The sequence below is a fragment of the Bombyx mori genome, chromosome 11, assembly GCF_030269925.1.
Source record: "Bombyx mori chromosome 11, ASM3026992v2".
NCBI classification, from domain to species: Eukaryota; Metazoa; Arthropoda; class Insecta; order Lepidoptera; family Bombycidae; genus Bombyx; species Bombyx mori.
Window position 1 is genome coordinate 10,319,420 of NC_085117.1, and position 19,709 is coordinate 10,339,128.

Below are 19,709 nucleotides of genomic sequence, written 5' to 3' on the forward strand. Positions count from 1 at the left end.
TGAAGTTCAATCATTTTGGCGGGTACAGAAAAAATATAAATGGCGGGAAATACATTAACTTTTTTTATTGTTTTTAAAATTCAATCTATTAAATGGTATCAAACCTACTCTAAGTTCCAAGAAGATTTAACGGCAGCTTTTACCATAAAAAAAACTTTATTTTTGACCTAATTTTGTTATTAAATACTTTCATTGTAATCTGAAATTTGGTGATAGAAAACTGTAACTTTTTGGAAATAAAAAAGATTTTTTCGTTTCATTTTAAAAAGATGATTAAGGTTACAAAAAAGTATTAAAGGCAAAAAAGAATAAAAAATTAAATGCTAACAATGATGGGATTTCGTGTACTATTTTTATCGCTTCTTAATTTCTCCTTCTCCTCTCATCGCTTACCTCATTACTGTTCATTGAGAGAGTTTTCTTTGGTAAAAACGTAGTGGTGGGCACCCAGATCCTATCACTGCAGAATTTTCAAGTTTATCCAAACCTCATTATATCTGTACCACTCTCCAACAGATGTCCGAGGGGTCGGGTTAATTGACCGCCGCCCTATTTTCGATTTTTAATTTCTACTATAATTTAATTTTAATGAGCTCTTAAGACCTTTGATTAAATTAATTAAAATAGTAGTAAATGATTTTCGCAAGATGTGCACCGACATCGGCTATCATCGTTATTATAAAACTATCTTAGCTAATTATACTAAAATAGATATGAGCTTTCAGCGTTCATTATTTAAATCAGTCGCTTGAAATATTTATTTATAAACACTTCCGCTATATATGTATGTGATTTTTTTAAATTAATTAAATATTGTAATTATCAATAAATTAATACATTTAAATTTTATCGTATAGATTTGTGATATTCTAACCCATTTTAATCAAATATATAGTATGGATAATTACCATCTCAATAATAACATAAAAAGAAGTTTCTTTTACTAAGCATTGAAACTTTAGTTAATTCTAAAAGTAACGTAAGGATTCGTATTGAAATTCTGAAATTTATTCATACACAGTTTGCGACTGAATAAACTGTTACTTTAACTGATTTTTAGATGTTCTTAGTATCTCAAGGCTTTAGATAAGATAGTGCGACCAACTTGTCTTAGGGCATTTAAGACTTCTGATATTCTATAACTGTATGATAACAACGAACGCCTTGTTATAAAAATACGTACAAAACCAGACTATATTAATGTGAATTGTTGCAACATTTATTTCGGATTGAATTGTTAATGACTTTCCATTTTTATGGTCTTAGGTTGCCTCAGCTTTTAGCTCTGTTTAGTTTTTCTTCTTTCTTTTTTCAGTATGGCAATGGTTTACTTTAAATAGTCATGGCAATCGAGATTAGGTAACCTACAATTATGTTATTTAAAAAGGTTCTTTGATATTTCAATGATTTTCAAGGGAAAGAGGATTCATACAACCAAATCTAGGTAATAACAGGCCGAAGTTATGTCACTTGTTTGAAAATGGATTTAAGTTAGTGTTACAAGTTTAAAACGCTAATTAATAAAATTATAATAATAAACACAGTGCCTTCAAAGTACTTTTATTAAGAACACAAAAGTGTACCCTATCAGTTCACAAGTACATAATGAATTTACCTTGTATTTAATTGCATGTAGACTGCGCAGGTGGCGGCAGCTATGTATGAGCTCAGTACACGGTACTTGACAAACATTACGTTTTTATTGTGTTTTATTCGAACATTATCCACGCGTGCGCTATTTTTATTAATTGTATAGTAATTTTCTTTGTAAAGTATTTTGTCCTTGCCACTTGTGCAGGTAAACGAAACTTTACCTTCTTCTCAATATATCATAGTGAAAGCGTACTACATATTCATTTAACTTATTATGTGATTTACTTTTCCTTTTATGAAGGACAAATTAGGATCAATAAGTGATTTTAAATACAGATATAAGTAATCCAACGAATTCAAGGAAAGTGATGCGAGAAAAATAAAGAGTGTGGATACATGTTTATACAAGTGGCTGAGCAGAATGGTACCATTTTAAGCATTCTAAATATTCAATACGACGCCACCATCGCAGATGTTCACGGTGATACATAAAATGAAAAACTTATTACTTTACCTTATTCTTGAACAAGTTTAATTTTAGTGAAATTCACAAGTACCTTACTTCATTGATAAAAATAATAATGATGAGGATCATTATTATTTCTAACCTAAATAAAACCGTGAATATCTGAATGTAACTCCGGTATTTATTTTTGTTGTTTTTTTATTTAGCATACATCCCTCGTGGTATCGATTTGTATTTGTCAGATGTGGGCGTCGAATGATCATTCGATACGCCACAACACCACTATTGCTGTGTAATTGTATTTCAAATATACGAAACCAATTATTACCAGATGGCTAGAATATCAGATAACGAGTATATTGTTTTCATCCTATTATTACTGGTATCCTATTATTGGTGGTAGGACCTCTGTGTGTCCGCACGGGTAGGTACTACCACCCCGCCTATTTCTACCGTGAAGCATAATGCGTTTCGGTTTGAAGGGTGGGCCAGCCGTTGTAACTATACTGAGACCTTAGAACTTATATCTCAAGGTGTGTGGCGCATTTACGTTGTAGATATCTATGGGCTCCAGTAGCCACTTAACACCTTAACAGATGGGCTGTGAGATCCTCCACCCATCTAAGCAATAAAAAAACTTGAAAATTCATCCACGTGATTATTCAATTAAAGGTTAGTTACACGATGGTGCGGAACCGATTTTGATTGTTTGACACAATTACAACATATTAATCCATTAGGGTACGTGGTTTATTGAAGTGACGGCCTTCATTGGTCTTAATGATTATGTAAATATTCATGAATATACTACATTTATGGTGAGTCTGATACACTCATGCAAACAGCCGCCAACTGCCGACTTGACTAGGTCGGTCCATCGCATGGGCAACCTTCCACGCGATGAGACTGGGAGGAGTGGAGATTGTTCGTGAGGCGCATAATATCTGTCCACAGCAATAATACTGAATGACGAACACGACCGCTCTGACAAGAGTGATACGACAAAGGATATAACTACAAACGATGTATGATGATACAAGAGGCATTTTTCAGCATCAATATTTAATCGATATTAATTGGTACCTAATAGGTACAAAATATATATAACGTGGCTTAATAAATACATTAAAACCTGCATGGTCATTTCATTTTTTTCTGAATGCGTGATAAAAATCCATCACCACCAATTCAGTAACATTATACGTTGTAAAAGCTATGTGGTGTAGTTAGAAATAATGTCAATACGTAGACCCATGTTGAAATCTCCCTCATAGATGATGGTTGCCATCCGGTCCAGAGATGTGAAGTAAGTTTCGATTAAGACTTCAATTTTCTCTCTCTCTGTCATGGTACATAAGAACGGATAATAAGTGGAATATAGTCGGGCTGTGTTTTTGGTATGGACAAAGGAATAATTATATGGTAAAAGAAAAAAAGGTTGATCAAATTCAACTGTTTGCTTTTGTTCTATTTTAATCCCGAATATTCCATTTCGCACTTTTTTAACATCCCCCCTGAGAGTTAGACTATAATTATTAGTATAATTAGAACATAGCACTGCATTGTGGCAAAAACGAAACAGACAAGATACAATTAGTGTCAAAGATTTATAATCACTAAGTCATAAGAGTGATAGACCTTAACAGACACGTCCTACAGTGGCAAAAATGCCTTGATAAAAAGATATTTGAAATCTCCAAGCACTTGTCTCACATATTTTTATTTTAAGTTTAACATAATTGGCGGGATTGTCATTTGACCAAAGCCGTTTAGCTAGGTTGTACATTGTGACGTCACAAGTGAAAACTATGGTTCCTTCCAATGCCGATATCCGTGTTTAAAGACTTTATTATATACACCACGTCCTAGATTCATAGAAAGCGTTTAAGAAACTTTTTAATCTGAATTTTACTACAGATATTTTAAATGTAATACCTACTTTTGTTACTGCATTAATTTTAACAAGTTAAAAACAACTTGATTGCTAGAATGAAACAAAAACCAATTTATATCTATAACGCACTTAAATTTTGATGGATGATTATTATTACAATGTACATCGCTGCCTACATTCTAGGTCGTTATTGCGATCAAAGCAACAATACCTTAGAAGAAAGCTTTCGAACTGCTCTCACCGACAGCGTGAACTGTTCATAACAAAGGCATATGTATGTACGTATCACTGGTGTCTTCATGTTCCCATTTTTTTATCTACAAGCCTCAGATCCCTTTCCTATTAATCAAAGTATACGTTGTCAGTTTTGTGTATTAGGCCGCGTATCGAAACATATTGCAATTCAATCGTTGTAATCATCTGGCTGTTTAATGCTTATGTCATTGAAGAATATATTGTGTATAATTTAGAAATCAGTATAGCTAGCACCGCAAAAAATCAGCCTTTCTTAGGTAAGTCGACAACTTGGTAGAATAATGTAGAGAAAGCTAGAGAAAATCTAAAGAAAAGGTTTGTTTTTGTCATATTTTCAAGTACAAAGCGTGCCTTGAAGAGAGATGAAGACTTATTCAACTTAATATTAACTATAGAGCGGATTATTGAACGTAACACAATTATAGCATTTGCTAAAAATTTTAAGTGGAAATAAGGGTCAATATAGACGTATTTCCTTGCATTCTATTTGAATGACGACACTAGAGTAAATATTTTATACTACAATTTTTTGCCTATATATTGCTAGTAGCCTCGGGAGGTTATGCTAGTTTCACCGGACCTGTAGACCAGCTCACGGGGCTCAGTCTGGAGACTTTGCTAACACTAAGTAGCCCTTGAAAGAGCAGTGCTTCGCTGAATCCACCACCGGGTCGGAATCGTGACCCTCTGAAAAGATCATAAATTATTATAAGTGAAAACCCCTCAACAACTTGAATCTTTGTAAATTTCTACGTCACCATATTCAATTGCCGCTTTTGTGAAGATGCCGTAAAATACAAAAATTAAAATGCTTTAATCTTATAAAATAACGATTAGTCGCATCATATCCTTGTTCACCCTCTTCAAGTGGATCATTCAACGTTCCACATCGTTTCGTTCTGTGAGAAGTTAACAAAGTGTTTAGGGGAAGGAGTATTAATGGTCTCGACAGTTTTTATACGGCTTCTGAACACGACAGACGTGGGAATTCGTGAGGGTGACCTTCCCTGACCTTTCCCTATCGAGTTATCTTAAACCGATATCCTTGGACAATAAATAAACTTACTTTTTGTCTTGCTCGCACCTTTAATTCTATGATATTTTTGAATAACACCTTCTTTTTATAGTTTAAAATTAAATGCCCATACATGTTTCAGTGGGTAATGAACATTGACGTTAATCACCTTAGTAAAAGATTTAGATTATGTTTAGTAGTTAGTTATTCCAAATCTATGTATTAAATTATTATTGTTTTCTAACAATTGAATATTTTATTTAATTCTAACAAATATCTTCGATCTTGTATTTTTTTATTTTATTATGATTATTGGATACCATATAAGGTTCATTTTAAATATCAAGCAATATTTATTCATTTGCTAAAAATGGCAGCAATTTTAATTTAAGCATGCCGCTTGCCAAAGACTATTTCCAATGTTCTAAATTTCCGTTGTTGTTTGTCTATGGCAATTCTTCTTCAAACTGGTCTTACTGATGTCTGACTCATTTGTTTTTTAAAAAATATGAAGACTTAGTAGCAAATCAATCTTTCAAGCCTGAATGTTAGTTAGGTCGTAATTTGAATTTCGAATGGAAAGAAGTATCTATCTTCGCAAATCAATCGAGACGACCATAAAACATAGTTTCGCCGAATTAAAAGCAAGGAGTTTGCGAAATAAACAGTTGAACAGTCGATCGAAAACATCGTGAAACCACAAGATACTTTCTCTAGTTCTGTAAACAGATTAGTTTGCCAATATTAATTCGTTTCGATTTACCTTTAGACTAATTGGTGATCTTTAAATCTTTAAATAACTTTAGAAAAAAATTGTAATTGAAGTCTCAAAATATTTTTCTAAATGTGTAATGCGATGCTTTGGGCTTTAATAACGATGTCAGATCAGGTGAGCTCGGTTAAGCTAAGAATAGTTTTAAGCTTAAAAAGTATCGTTGGTATCAAGCACGGCGAGGATAAAGACAACATGAAAAAAAAAATTGACTTAATTAAGTAATCTTCAACACTCATACAATATGCGGTTGCGAAACTTTTTGGTGGGTAGCTGTCTTAGGCGTGAACTCTACGTAGTAAAAGTACTGAATTAGGTAATTGCAACGGGTCTTAACTTACAAGTTTGTCACGGATGATACCGTCACGTTGTTCCATCGTTTAGTTTGCATAATAACTTCAATTCTCAAACCGGCTTTTGAAAGAATGTTTAGTAAGCAAACGCTACGCGAGAAGCACTGGTTTACTTGTCTTTAAAAATGTGTACAAAAAGTTATGTATTCGTCACCTCTTTGATATCGTTGTATGTATTACCTACCTTTCTGGATATAGAGCTTAAAAGAGTTTTAACCGCCATCCTATAGAACTGCGACTAATCATTAAACAGAAATAAAATTAATGTTTGTCTGCTATGCGTTCCTAAACCATTCGTCCAATTGTAATAGAAATAAATAAAAAGCCTTTTATTTCGTATTAGTGACATAAAAAAGTGACAAAAACAAAAAATTAATGCAATTCTTAACTAATAAAATTAAATAATGTATCTGTTGTATAATATTAGGTATTATTTCCCACTTGCAAGAACCCCTCCTCGGGTAAAGGCCTCCTCCAAGGATAGCCAATCTTCTCTGGATTGCGCAATTTTCATCCAATTTGTAGTTGCCACTTTCTTTATATCATCTTCCCATCTAGTATATGGTGGTCCAATTGTAACAGAACTTCGTATAGTTGTTATTGGCATTTCAAGGAAGTTCTCAGCAACGTAAGGTAGGTGGCGTGCGATTTTCGTACAATTAGCGACAGTTATTGCGGAGCATGACCTTGTTTCATTAGTTATGAATTTATATATTAATACGTGAAGCAAAAACTTTGTACCCATTTTTACGAAAATTTCGCGGTCGGAGGAGTATGAAATTTCCCACACTTATAGAGAATATAGTGAAGGAGTGCAGAATGCTAATATTTTTTTAAATTATGCATTAATAATATATTAAATCAATAAAAAAACATTACACAACTACCATGTATTTCACACACATACACACACACACACACACACATATGTATACTCTATGTTCATTGTCAAACTTTTGTTGCTTATATTATATAGTCTGTGGTCAAATTGAGAATAGGATAATATTGTTTAATTGTGTATAGTGCAGTCTTGACGAAATCTGTGATTATAAAGTATTAATGTCTTTGACAATAGAACTATAATATATATTTTTTTTAATGCTTAGATGGGTGGACGAGCTCATAGCCCACCTGATGTTAAGTAGTTACTGGAGCCCATAGACATCTACAACGTAAATGCACCACTCACCTTGAGATATAAGTTCTAAGGTCTTAAATATAGTTACAACGGCTGCCCCACCCTTCAAACCGAAACGCATTACTGCTTCACGGCAGAAATAGGCAGGGTGGTGGTACCTACCCGTGCGAACTCACAAGATGTCCTACCACCAGTAAGAACAAACTTATAATTTCAATTAATTATAGTCGAATTTCGACTATGTACTGCGGGACCACTAGTACTTTCAAATGAATGAACTATCATAAAACTACATAGAATGATTGGACAAGTTTAATGACGTGTAAAAGCGTATGTATAAACATACGGAACGTAATGCGCGTTCGGCCATTGAAAATCAGTTTTGTAAACCCGCACTCAAGTTTATAAACATCGTTCCATTCTGAAACGAGATGAGCTCGTGTTTTTCAACACATTCGAATCACGTGAAATTACGTTGAAATACTCTTTTGGGATGTTTATGATGACGTGATTTCGTGTGGGCGAATCGGTTTTAAATGTCGTTCGTTTTAAATAAAAATAAGGTCGCGTGTTTTAAGTTTGGGATTTGTATTTAAAAATATTTTTTTAATGCAACTTGTAGTTCCTTGAAATAAATCCGCAAAGTCATTTACTTAGGTACTGGTCATTCGCGTGTTAAAGGATTTTTTTTTCTCATAAAAAGCTAACAATAAATAGGCAAACGAAAATCAAATTTAAAATGTTTAAAAACATTTAATTTATGAGAGATTTAATTTCATGCTCAAGAACGACAAATACTATGTAGATAATTCTATCAAGTTTTACTATTCTCTATTCTCGTGTTCATTCAACTTAGAACAATGTGATATTGTGACGATGGCTCGAGTGAATCGATCAGTGCCGTTACATCCGGGATGTCGACCGAGTTTTTATGGCGGCTTCAATGAATCGTCGTTAATTTTACAAGCAAAATACATGTTTTCTATAAAACTGACTCGTCTTAATTAGAAATAAGCTGAATGACTTTGAAACGACGGTAACCACTCACCATTAAGTGGTATGCTCGTCTGTCTACAAAGGGAAAATAAATTTGGTTGAAACGGAAGAAGTAAGAGTAGTAAGTACTGAGTAATTACGAAGGTGGTGCTTGTTCTAATTATCGTGTTTTATTAGCCTGATCTGTAATTTTTCACCTTATTTTTGACCAAATCTTTTAATTTTAAATATTTCAAATACATCATGAATCGTTGACAATATAATATCTTCATCACTTTGCTGACCAGAATCGATAGGATTCATAATAAATTTAATTGAGTTTGGTTTGCTAGTAACGCTTGTTCTTTTATTTATTTATTTTTTAATTACGCTTCGCACTTTATGGTAAGTGAGGTCAGGTGGGCCATATGTTTGTCTGCATACAAGAGCAATAAAAAAAAAATTCAATGGCCTCTAATTATTTATTGCATAATTTCATTGGACGAGCTTACCCCCTCAACTTCATAGATACAATATTTATGCTGCACCAATTGCGTGTAAAGTACGTGTTTCCTTAGAACAATTGGTACTATTGGAATGCGGGATTTGAACACCGACATGTTGACATCGATTTATACGAGTACACGAAAATCACGTTCATGAAAACAAAATAATTCTAGAACAACGAAAACGATTACTAATCCACTAATGGGAGCTTAAGTTATATTAGTCGCACTTAGTTGTGAAAACTGATGGTTTATTGTTGTTAATGTAATGTCGCATCGTCATAGCACGATAAGCCGAGATATCCCTTTTTCGCCTAATCATATTTAAAATATATGTTTCTATCAAAAGTTGTTCGCTGGTTCCTATTTTTTTTCTACCTAAGCTGATGGTCTGAGAGACCATTTCAGCTATATAAAGTATAGTAACTAGTAGGTGAGCTCACGGGGCTCAAACCTGACGATGTTGTTAACACGAACCCTAGCAAGAGCCGTGCTTCGCAGAATCTACTACCGAATCGGAAACGCGACCCACTGAGAAGATCCAGCGAGAAGCTCAGTGGGCTGTGTCTGTGAGTTAATTTACTCGCCGAGCCCTTCATCGCAAGCGACGGGTTCGACGAGAACGATGACCGGTGGTTGGGGTACCTAAAAGCACCGTTAGTGGACCGGGAGGGCCGAAATGACGTGTTTTGGGCGACGTCGACTGTTTACCATTTGGTCCGCAGGATCGGCTATTAGATTCCGGCGGCCAAGATGAGAGGATTCTCGTGTCGTACCGCTTTACCGAAGTGAAGCGAATGTGTGATTAGAAATTTTTTGTGTGTTTAAAATACACATCTTTTTACAATCTTTCATTTACCTAGAAATGTTTGTTTAGGCCAAATCTTACACACAGATCTGAGTCCTGTTTAGGGAAATCACTAGTAGTTAGCAGCAAAAATTGATAACCCATTCTGAGTCACAGCGTAACATGGATACTGCTCTTAGAATTGGATTTTTAGTTACGAAAGAGCCGTACAACGATGGCAGTAAAGGCAGGATACATTGTATATGTCTATAAGTAATGGATAATGCTCTTAGGAGCGCCATTAGAATCGGTTTTCAATCTGTTCAGGAGAAAAAAAACATCTAAATGAAACCAAGAATTGCATTTCGCCAGGCACAAGTGAACTTTAAGCTGAAAAAGTGGCGCGTAATTCCGTACACCAAAGTTGAAGTTAGACTATGCGGAAGACTGAGTGGCATCACGGTGTATCGAACATGACGTGATGTGTGAAATTTGTTGTATATTAGCTCTTACTCTTAGACGAAACTCTGATAGAGTTGATAGCTAATTCTATCAATGCAATTAATTCAAAACATAGTCACGCTACAGCTGATCGGGTTTTTTTATTGCGTAGTCGAGTTGACGAGCTTGCAGGACACCTGGAGCCAAGTGGAGCCCCATAGACCTCACGTGAATGTCGCCACCCACGTTGACATCAGTTTGATTGTAACTGTCCCGCCGTCCGCACGTTTTTGTGTTTCGCGGAAAGCAGGGTTGTGGTTCCAAACTGTGTGGGCTCACAAAACTCCTTACTACCAGTAAAAACAAAAGCATTATAATATAAAACTTCATACACAGGTATGCGAGGAATTTTTAGGAAGAAATTAGGAATAACGTAAAACCATGCAATTATACAAGTAGAAGTACATACGTCAAAAACAAACTCTGCATTTTATTAAATACGTTAAGTATAGTGCTCATGAAACGTAAATTTTATTGGGTTTTAATACAATGTTTGCGTGACTTTCCGTAACCTAGATAAGTGGCGGGGCATGTCTTTTGTTGTAAGATGTGAATTATACATTTTACTGTTAAAATAATATCATAAACTATGCTGATTTTAGTACAGATTCAAATTAGTCGAAACCCTATTTTTAATGAGTGCCCCGTTTTTGTCTTATACGCTGGTTTCTAAATGTTTGAAAGCTGATATTCAAACACTTTGGCTTGTTAGAAATTAAAAATGTTATAACGCTTTTTATTTGTTCATTAAATAAGAACTAAAGGTAGCAAAGTATATATGTACTAGTATGATACTTTTAGCATATGCGACCAGCGATTTAATTGGTTCAAATGATGAATTTAGACGCAATTAATCGTTGTGGACATTACATTAAAACAGGTATTGTCATATCAAAATCTTTACGGTCTCCGGTAACCAATCAGGACAAGGTGAGCTGTGAAGTTTTCCACTAAGATAGGGAAAAGAATAGAGCGTTGCGTAGAGACGAAGCAAGGTGAAAAGCATGAGGAGTGGTAGCAGTCGCGCCAGTGTTCACTTAAACGCATAGATAAGGATAAGTACTGAAGTTATTACTGCGACTGGTATTTGAACGCATGTGGAATGTAACACTTTCGCTGTGTCGAACTTCCGAAAAGCAAATAAAACCTCATTTGCCGTCGGCAATAGCATTCGAATTTTAGGATCGGCTAAAATTCTCTATTCAAATTTTCTACTAAGCCACGCACATTATTAATTGATTTTCATTTTGGTCAAATCCCTGTGTCTTTCGTTTCGCGATTCAGAAAAAAGAAAAGCCATCGAAAGTCTTTGTACATTAAGTTAAATAGAAGGGTGTTAGTTTTATGTTTTTATTTTTATTTTATGTATTTTTATTGCTTAGATGGGTGGACGAGCTCACAGCCCACCTGGTGTTAAGTGGTTACTGGAGCCCATAGACATCCACAACGTAAATGCGCCACCCACCTTGAGATATAAGTTCTAAGGTCTCAAGTATAGTTACAGTATTCGGCCGGATCTTCTCATCAGGTCGCGATTCCGATCCGGTAGTAGATTCAGCGAAGTACAGCTCTTGCAAAGGCGAATCTTAGCGAAGTCTCCCAGGCTGAGCCCCGTGATCTCGTCTACACGTTGGATAAAGCCAGAACAACCCCTCGAGGTTACTAGTAATAAGTAGGCAAAACATAAAAACATTATGTATTCGAAGACTTAATTTGGTATTGTAGTTCTGAAATTTTATCGAATAATTCCATAAAGTTGCGTCAGATTACAGATTATTCGAATGTGAATAACCAATAAAATTGAACATATTGTGTTTTGTCAACGTTTTTAAAAATAATTATGCTGTGACTTTATAACTTGAAAGCGAACATTCTGCCTACCTAGCTAATGACATCATTTACAAGCCTACAGCATGAGTCAACCGCAGAACTGCATTCACCGATACTAAGAGGTGAGTTTATAAAATTTTAAAGATTACAAAACGTTCGTTTTTGTCAAAACATCAATATACGTATGTATATGTTCATACATATTGTAGCAATTGCATACAATTAAAGCACGAAAATCGTTGTGTAGCTCAAATTACAAGATCAATCTGGCATCATTCCAAATTTTTTAACTACATGTAACGAATATTTTTCTAATTATTTTATAGATTTGCAAGAACGTTAAATTTTACAATTATAACGATGAATCATTTTTTTCAGGGTGTGCATTTTTTTTAACACTGATCATAACATAACGATGACTTTTTCTTACAAATTAATCTACAGTTTTGATACTACGTATTTTTTTCTTTTATTTTGTTTATTGAGTAATACTCGTCGTATAGGTACCCGCTATGGTAGAAATAGGTACCGGTAAGTTTTGGTATTACTAGTGTTAATAGGCATAAGAAGGCGCCAACTTGACTGGTGGCCCTAAGTCTATGAGCGACGGTTCCACTCACTATATTCTGTACTCGTAATAAAGGTTATTTAGATAAATTACACAACTCTACAAAAAAAAATTCGTTCTTTCTCCTAACGTTTATACTACACCCGATTATAACTTCACGAACTAGTATCAAGAAACTAGATAATAATATAATCAACGACGACTCATCCCAAATATTTTCTTACTGCAATTTTTGTAGCAATAAAGTGTGCGTCCGGTTTTCAGCCGCGATCTATTTTTTCATTATTAATATTCTATTTAACACGAAGTTTTCATTTATGGGAATTACTATTCCGTACACAAGTACCAATTTTTAGGTCTAAACACTACTTTCTAAATACAAAATGTTTTGTCCATCTATTATATATCTTCTTCTTAGATTCATATACTTTATACTTCGCATACTTCATTGCTGAAGGTCGTGTTCCTGAAGGCCCTTCGCTCATTGTACCACCAGCTTCCATTTCCTTCGGAATTTCTATTACATATATTACATTACTACATATGTTTGTGTGATATGCGAAGGAATATACATTTTTTTTTTCTGATATGTTCAATTTTCCCGCTTACATCTGTCGCAACACAATCCTGCATTTCAGTAGTGTGAACAAACCTCACACATCCGAAACTTCAATCTTATGTCTTTGTGATTCTTCTGAGTTCCGTTAACGAATTAACACTAGGTGCAACTCGTCTTCATCTATATGAAATTAATCAAATATTATGAAAATAAATGCATAAAATAGAACACAGAATAAGAAAATAAAGGGAACGAACATGCAAAGGTGGCAAAGCTAAATAATGCTATGTTGCAGATAAATCGATTGCAATGCATTAACATTTTTCTAAGCGCTTCGTTTGGCGCCGTTTCTAAACACGTTTTATAACACGTACACCACGATTGCACTGACGGCACCTTTTTGTTTTACACGAATAGTTCAAAATTCTGTTTCTGAATTTAATTTTAAGTTTTACACAACAGTACCAAAATTGATAGACATTTTTTAATGGTTAAATTAAAACGGACGAATCGAAACAACGGTTAAACAATTGTCAAGAAATTCATTCATCATTAATGTGGATTTTTTTAAAGATTATCACAAAAGTTTATTAGTCGAATGCGCGTGTGTAGGTAGGTCCGTAGGTAGGTAGGTCAACAAACACTTACTTCTAAGAACACGAAACAACAATTGGTTAAAATCGTAAAACTATAATGAAAGAGACGTTGACGCTTTGTTCTTGTAACATAAAAGACAGTAAAACTTGTAGTCCACAATCAATAACAACTCTTGGTAGAGTCACAGAGTTGCACTACAATAGAGCGATTATAGCTTATAAGATTATTTTCTTAGAGATTAAATTCTGTTCGGATAGACAAGATCTAACAAATAAACACTGAAATGAACTCTACGTAGAGCTCGAGCTAACGCGTTTTTGATGTTTCTTTTTTATGCGCTTATAAAAGTTACATACCTTGACCACAAACAATCGTAGAAAAAGAAGAGACTGTACGACTGTCACCTATAAAGCCTCCAACTCAAGGACTGCAAACACACAATACAGAAGAAACACTTAACAAATCACACAGCACACAAATTACATATGTAATTGTTTTTTAATATATTAACATGTATTGAATTTCGTTTCAGATTTCACCAAACAGGTTCTATTTACGAAGTATGGCACAGCGAATCGGTACACTTGTGCTTAAGGACAGTGTTCCGCGGAGACTGAATGCGACGCGGGAGAGAGACAACGAGATGCGGTGTGAGAGAGATACACTGTGACGTGGAGGGACGACCGCTACCTCGAACAACGCCTAACACTCCACTTTCACACTAAAATATTTTAATATCGTAACTTAATCATGAAATTATCTTGAGATAATCATTTGCATGAAAGTTATTTAAAGCAGTTGTTTAGGCAGTTAATAGGGAGACGAATCTATTAATATTAATGTTATTATTAAAGTTAAACGGCTTTCCTTAAATTAAATTATTCTAATTTTTATTGGATATACTTAATTTTTACCGACGTAGCTGGAGCTAACATAACGATCAAAACGGTAACTGTAAATCCAAGAGACTATTCAGTACTGCATACCTTGAAGCATTTGACTGAAATCCCATTAGCATTAAACAGTGGAATAATAGCTACTCTATCTTCTAAGAAGAAACTTATATTTCTTTAGTGGCAAAAATAAATAGGATGGTGAAAACAGGCTGTGGATATATATTGTTCTTTAAATAATGATTAACTTTATTTATGAAATGCTACTTTTCTATACCGTCCAGTTTTTATTCCATTTACAAACAAACAAACAGTTACACATACTTTATATATCTTAAATAAAATAAAAAAATAGTTAGAATTTGTTTCGTAATCTGTCGTGTAGTAAAATAAAATTGTATTAATGTCCACTCCGCAGCCAATTCGTCGCAATGTGCCGTACCTCCTATTACCTGGCACGGGCTCCCCCCGCGCCCCTCAACGCACGCATATTACCTTTACCATATTTAAAAACCTGTTTTCGAAACCATAATAATATTGTTCTGTGATCACTTTCGATTATTGATAAATTTATCAAAAAGCATTTTTACTTAGTTCAAATTTTTTACCACTGTACATTTGCTGCAGCTGTTTTTTTAATTTGAATAAGACTTAAAAAGTTGTTTACGGTAGGGATTACGCTGCAAGTGTTGCAACAGGTTGTTTTCCCCATGTTTGAAAAGGACTGTTTGTTGTAGATTAGGGAGGTTATATTAGGAGAAAGAATTTAAAGCATTCTGTCACTATGTGGCTTGTACATAGTTGAACATTCTGACGATGACTTTGTTAAATTATTTTTAGACAGAGATCTTATTAACTAATGTACCATTTAAATTAATTTCAATGGGTATTATGATTTAAAAGGATAAAATTCGGAAAGAAAATTAAGGATTTCAAATATTAAACGTGGACCGCGCGCCATTTTTTTTCAACAATAAAGAAAAAAAGGTTTTTATTCATCTTCAGCCATCTTTTCAATTAGCGTTGATTAATATTAAATTAAATAGTGACTCTTCTGAATTTAAAAATCAATATTATTAAGTTGTAATAAAAATCTTATAATTTTAGTTTTCTTCTATCTTCTGATATAATAACCTACCTATACATAATGTTTGTAAAAATATTTAAATGCTTTCGCGTACTGTCTGTTCGGTAAGTTCTGTGTGCTTAGTGCGCGTTTTTTAACCTTCTCGATCGCGTAAAAGTTAACTCAAATTTGTATGCAGTTAGAACAGCGCTTCTAGCGGCAAACGCCTCTCGTCTCTCGGCCCCGATAGCCGTTTAGCTTCCTTCAATTACGTTTTTGCAGGATATACCGTCGGAGCGCCATGGTTTGTGAGGTACGTTGTATCTTCACGACGTTTTACACCTCGAATCCATCGGAAACTTGAAGTCAGCATCAGAACGGTACTCCGATAAAGCGATGCATAACAATAACTGCCTCATAGTCGTCCTCGCTGGATACTCCCAGAAACCGGTTCACTCAGGAGTAGGAGCCAATTATCGTCGACGCCCTAGACACAACCTAGACTCACCCGATCTACTAAGACATTTGCTAGATGCCTGCAGCTCCAACATTAGGAGCAGGCATAGAGACCATACTCCTCAAGCCCGTCGAAGAGTTAGATGTGAAAAATAACCCATAATACCAGTTCGCTGAGATTCTCGAGGCATTTCTCTTCTCTTGAGGTGTTAGGTCACCTTCGGAGACGTTCGGCTAACTGTGAGCAAATTCCGCTCTTCCTGTCTGAGCCCGTGCTCACTCACTTGTCCAGGATAAACTAGAAAAGCCTTCGTGCCACCACTAATCCTTCCTTTCCAACCATCTCCACCATTAAGTGGACTACACTTCATTGTTAATAAAAACGCATAAAAAAAATGAAGACTACTTTTACATATTAATGCTGCTTGTGTTTATTTATATTTTATTATATGCAATACATTATGTCGACATTTGAGAGCTGCGCATAATATTACGAACACGAATATCTTAGTTCGGGACGGGGCGAAAAATGCAATCGAAATTTAGGAAATACATCATAAAAGTACTAAATTTTAATTACGGTTAGCAGCGGCTTGGTTCTGCATTGCTGACGTCTATGACGTAGCTACTCATCATCAAGTGGATCCTATGCTCGTATTCTTAGATGGACCATAAAAAAATAGCGAAAATTATAAAAAATATTAAAATGCATATTAAGTGTGTAACGCCTGACAGCTTTATAATTATTTCTTTTATGCTTCTTAGTTTTCGCTTCATTTCAGGGGTATGATACTTTTAGTAACGAATGAAAATGTTCTTTTGTCATCAGTGTGCTTAGTGCGAGTTTTTTAACGTTCTCGATAACGTAAAAGTTAAGCCAATTTTGTATGCAGTTGGAACAGCGCCCCTAGCGGCAAACGTACGCAAACGATCCCATTCCATACAAATGTGAACTAACTTTTACGTTATCGAGAACGTTAAAAAACTCGCACTAAGCACACTGGTTGAAAATGATACCGTCGTCCACAGATATCAACACCATGAGCATGCAGTCTACTCTTCGAAATTATCTGCCTAACGCTAACTCTTAAATGCTTATGCTCACTTTTTTTTTTCTATTTTGTGGAAATTATATTTGAACAAAAAAGACCTAAAAATTGTGACAGCACGGTTTCAATGCTTATTACCTTACCTTACCATAAACTCTTACTCCATTTATGTGTTTATTAAAATGTTACGACTAACAGACATTAGGTAGAAGCGATGCATTCAGTACGTTCATTTCTCAATCGTAAATTGTAATACAGAGGTCGATAGTAGAAGGCTGATTCAGTGTGCTTAGTGCGAGTTTTTTAACGTTAACAAATAACACACAAACACACAAATAACTATTTATTTTCATTACAAGAGGAAGTAAACGGGCATTAACCTAGATACAGTTAAGTGGTCTTCGTATTACTACTATCATGACAACACCGAATATCTTTTGATCTTTGTAGGTCCCTATTACTCCTCAGCCCTTTTTAAGAAAGCATGTTTTCAAATAGGAGCTGTTTTTTATTATTTATTGCTTAGATGGGTGGACGAGCTCAAGGCCCACTTCGTATTAAGTGATTACCGGAGCCCATAGACATCAATAACGCAAATGCAGCCACTTATCTTGAGACATGGGTTCAAAGTCTCAGTTTTACAGTAGAACGACTGTCCCACCTTCAAGTTAAAAGGTATTACTCCTTCACGGCCGAAATATACAGGGTGCTGGTACCTTCTCGTGCGAGCTCACAGCACGTCTTACTACCATTAATTACGCAAATTATATTTTTTGCGGGTTTGATTTATATTATATGATGTTATTCTTTCATTGTCGAGATCATTCGTGAACAATTGTTAAGAACGTATTTCATTAGAAAAAAATGGTACTTGCCTGCGGATTCGAACACCGGCATTGTTGCATCGCTCCATACGAATGCACCAGGCGTCTTGCCCTTTAGTCCACGACAACTTTAACCGATTCAACACTTACACACAATACATCTAGACACTTCATCCAGAATTAGGCAGGGTAAATCCAATCCCGCCAACTTGACCAATATACTTAGTCTGGCCATAAATACTGTTACAATTAAAAATAAAAAAATAATAATCGTAAATAACATTTATTACTTTTACAGTGTGTTAGTTTAATACATAAATATAAAACAATTTAAAGTATAAAAAGTTTATTCGAAGTGGTCTCCATTGGCTGCGAAACAGTCCTATAAACGTTGAGGCCAGTTATCAATAGAAGCACGCACTATTTCCATGGGAAAAATTTTCACTGCCAATCGTACGGATTGTTTCGGGGACTCCAAATTATCATGGCGTTTAGAGCAAGCCGTACTCTCTAAAACTGACCATAAATCATAATCCAGCGGATTAAGATCGGGACTAGACGACGGCCAGTCTTCAGCTCTGATGCAGTTCGAAACGTTCGTTTCCAAGCAAGACTGTGTAGACCAAGCTTTATGACCTGGCGCCGAGTCTTGCTGGAAGGACCATTCTTGATTATTGAACATGGTGTTGTTAAGAGGCTTCACTACCTTCTCAAGAATGGTATCTTGATACACTTGTGCCGATGTTTTTTTTTATTGCTTAGATCGATGGACGAGCTCACAGCCCACCTGGTGTTAAGTGGTTACTGGAGCCCATAGACATCTACAACGTAAATGCGCCACCCACCCTGAGATATAAGTTCTAAAATCTCAGTATAGTTTTGATACCTTTTTCACAAAAGTATGGCTCAGTCACTCCTTCATAGCTAATACCCCACCAAACCATCACTGAAGTCGGATAGTGCCCACGTTGCACTCTGTCGACTAATTGGGAAGTTTCCTTAGAGCTTTGAGCATAAATACGGTCATTTTGTTTGTTAAAATGTTGCTCAATTGTAAAAAATTTCTCATCCGTAAACAAAATTTTTCTATGACCTCCCTTTGCGTACCGCTTCAGTAGTTGTTTCGATTTTACCACCCTACTCTCTTTAAAATTATCAGTTAAGAAATGACCAGTACGTCTCTTATAGGCTGCAAGTCCTAAGTCATCTTTTAAAATACGCGACATGGTTCTAGGTGCTATCTTCATCTCCCGAAATAAAATCTTTTGCTTTCGGACAGGATTTCTTCGAATTCTTTCCCTTACTGCTTTGACCACCTTTTTCGTACGAACACTACGTGGACAGCCAGATCTTTTTATGTCATAAAGAGAGGAGGTCTCATTGCACCTATTAATAGCCCGGTACACAAACATTTTACTAATACCAAGCGTATGGAGAGTTTTAAAAATTGCATTTGGCTCCATAGCTACTTTGTGTAATGGAATCACAGCGATTCGGTTCTCTTTATCACCCCACTCCATTTTAATATCGCAAAATATTTTGTACAATGTATTGGCGCCAAAATGAGAAAATCAATGAGCAATCATATAAAAATGACAGATTCCAAATTCAA

The 19,709-nt window shown here is 35.1% G+C and overlaps 1 protein-coding gene across 1 annotated transcript in view; it reads right to left on the reverse strand.

Moving 5' to 3' along the window:
- The window catches only part of LOC101737965 (rab11 family-interacting protein 4), a 102,282-nt gene extending 87,581 nt beyond the window's left edge, over window positions 1-14,701 (reverse strand). The window contains exon 1 of the mRNA XM_012695034.4: window positions 14,166-14,701. The gene's annotated coding sequence lies outside the window, so the exon portion shown is untranslated. The remainder of the gene's footprint in view (window positions 1-14,165) is intronic.
- Between the last annotated feature and the right edge of the window lie 5,008 nt (window positions 14,702-19,709).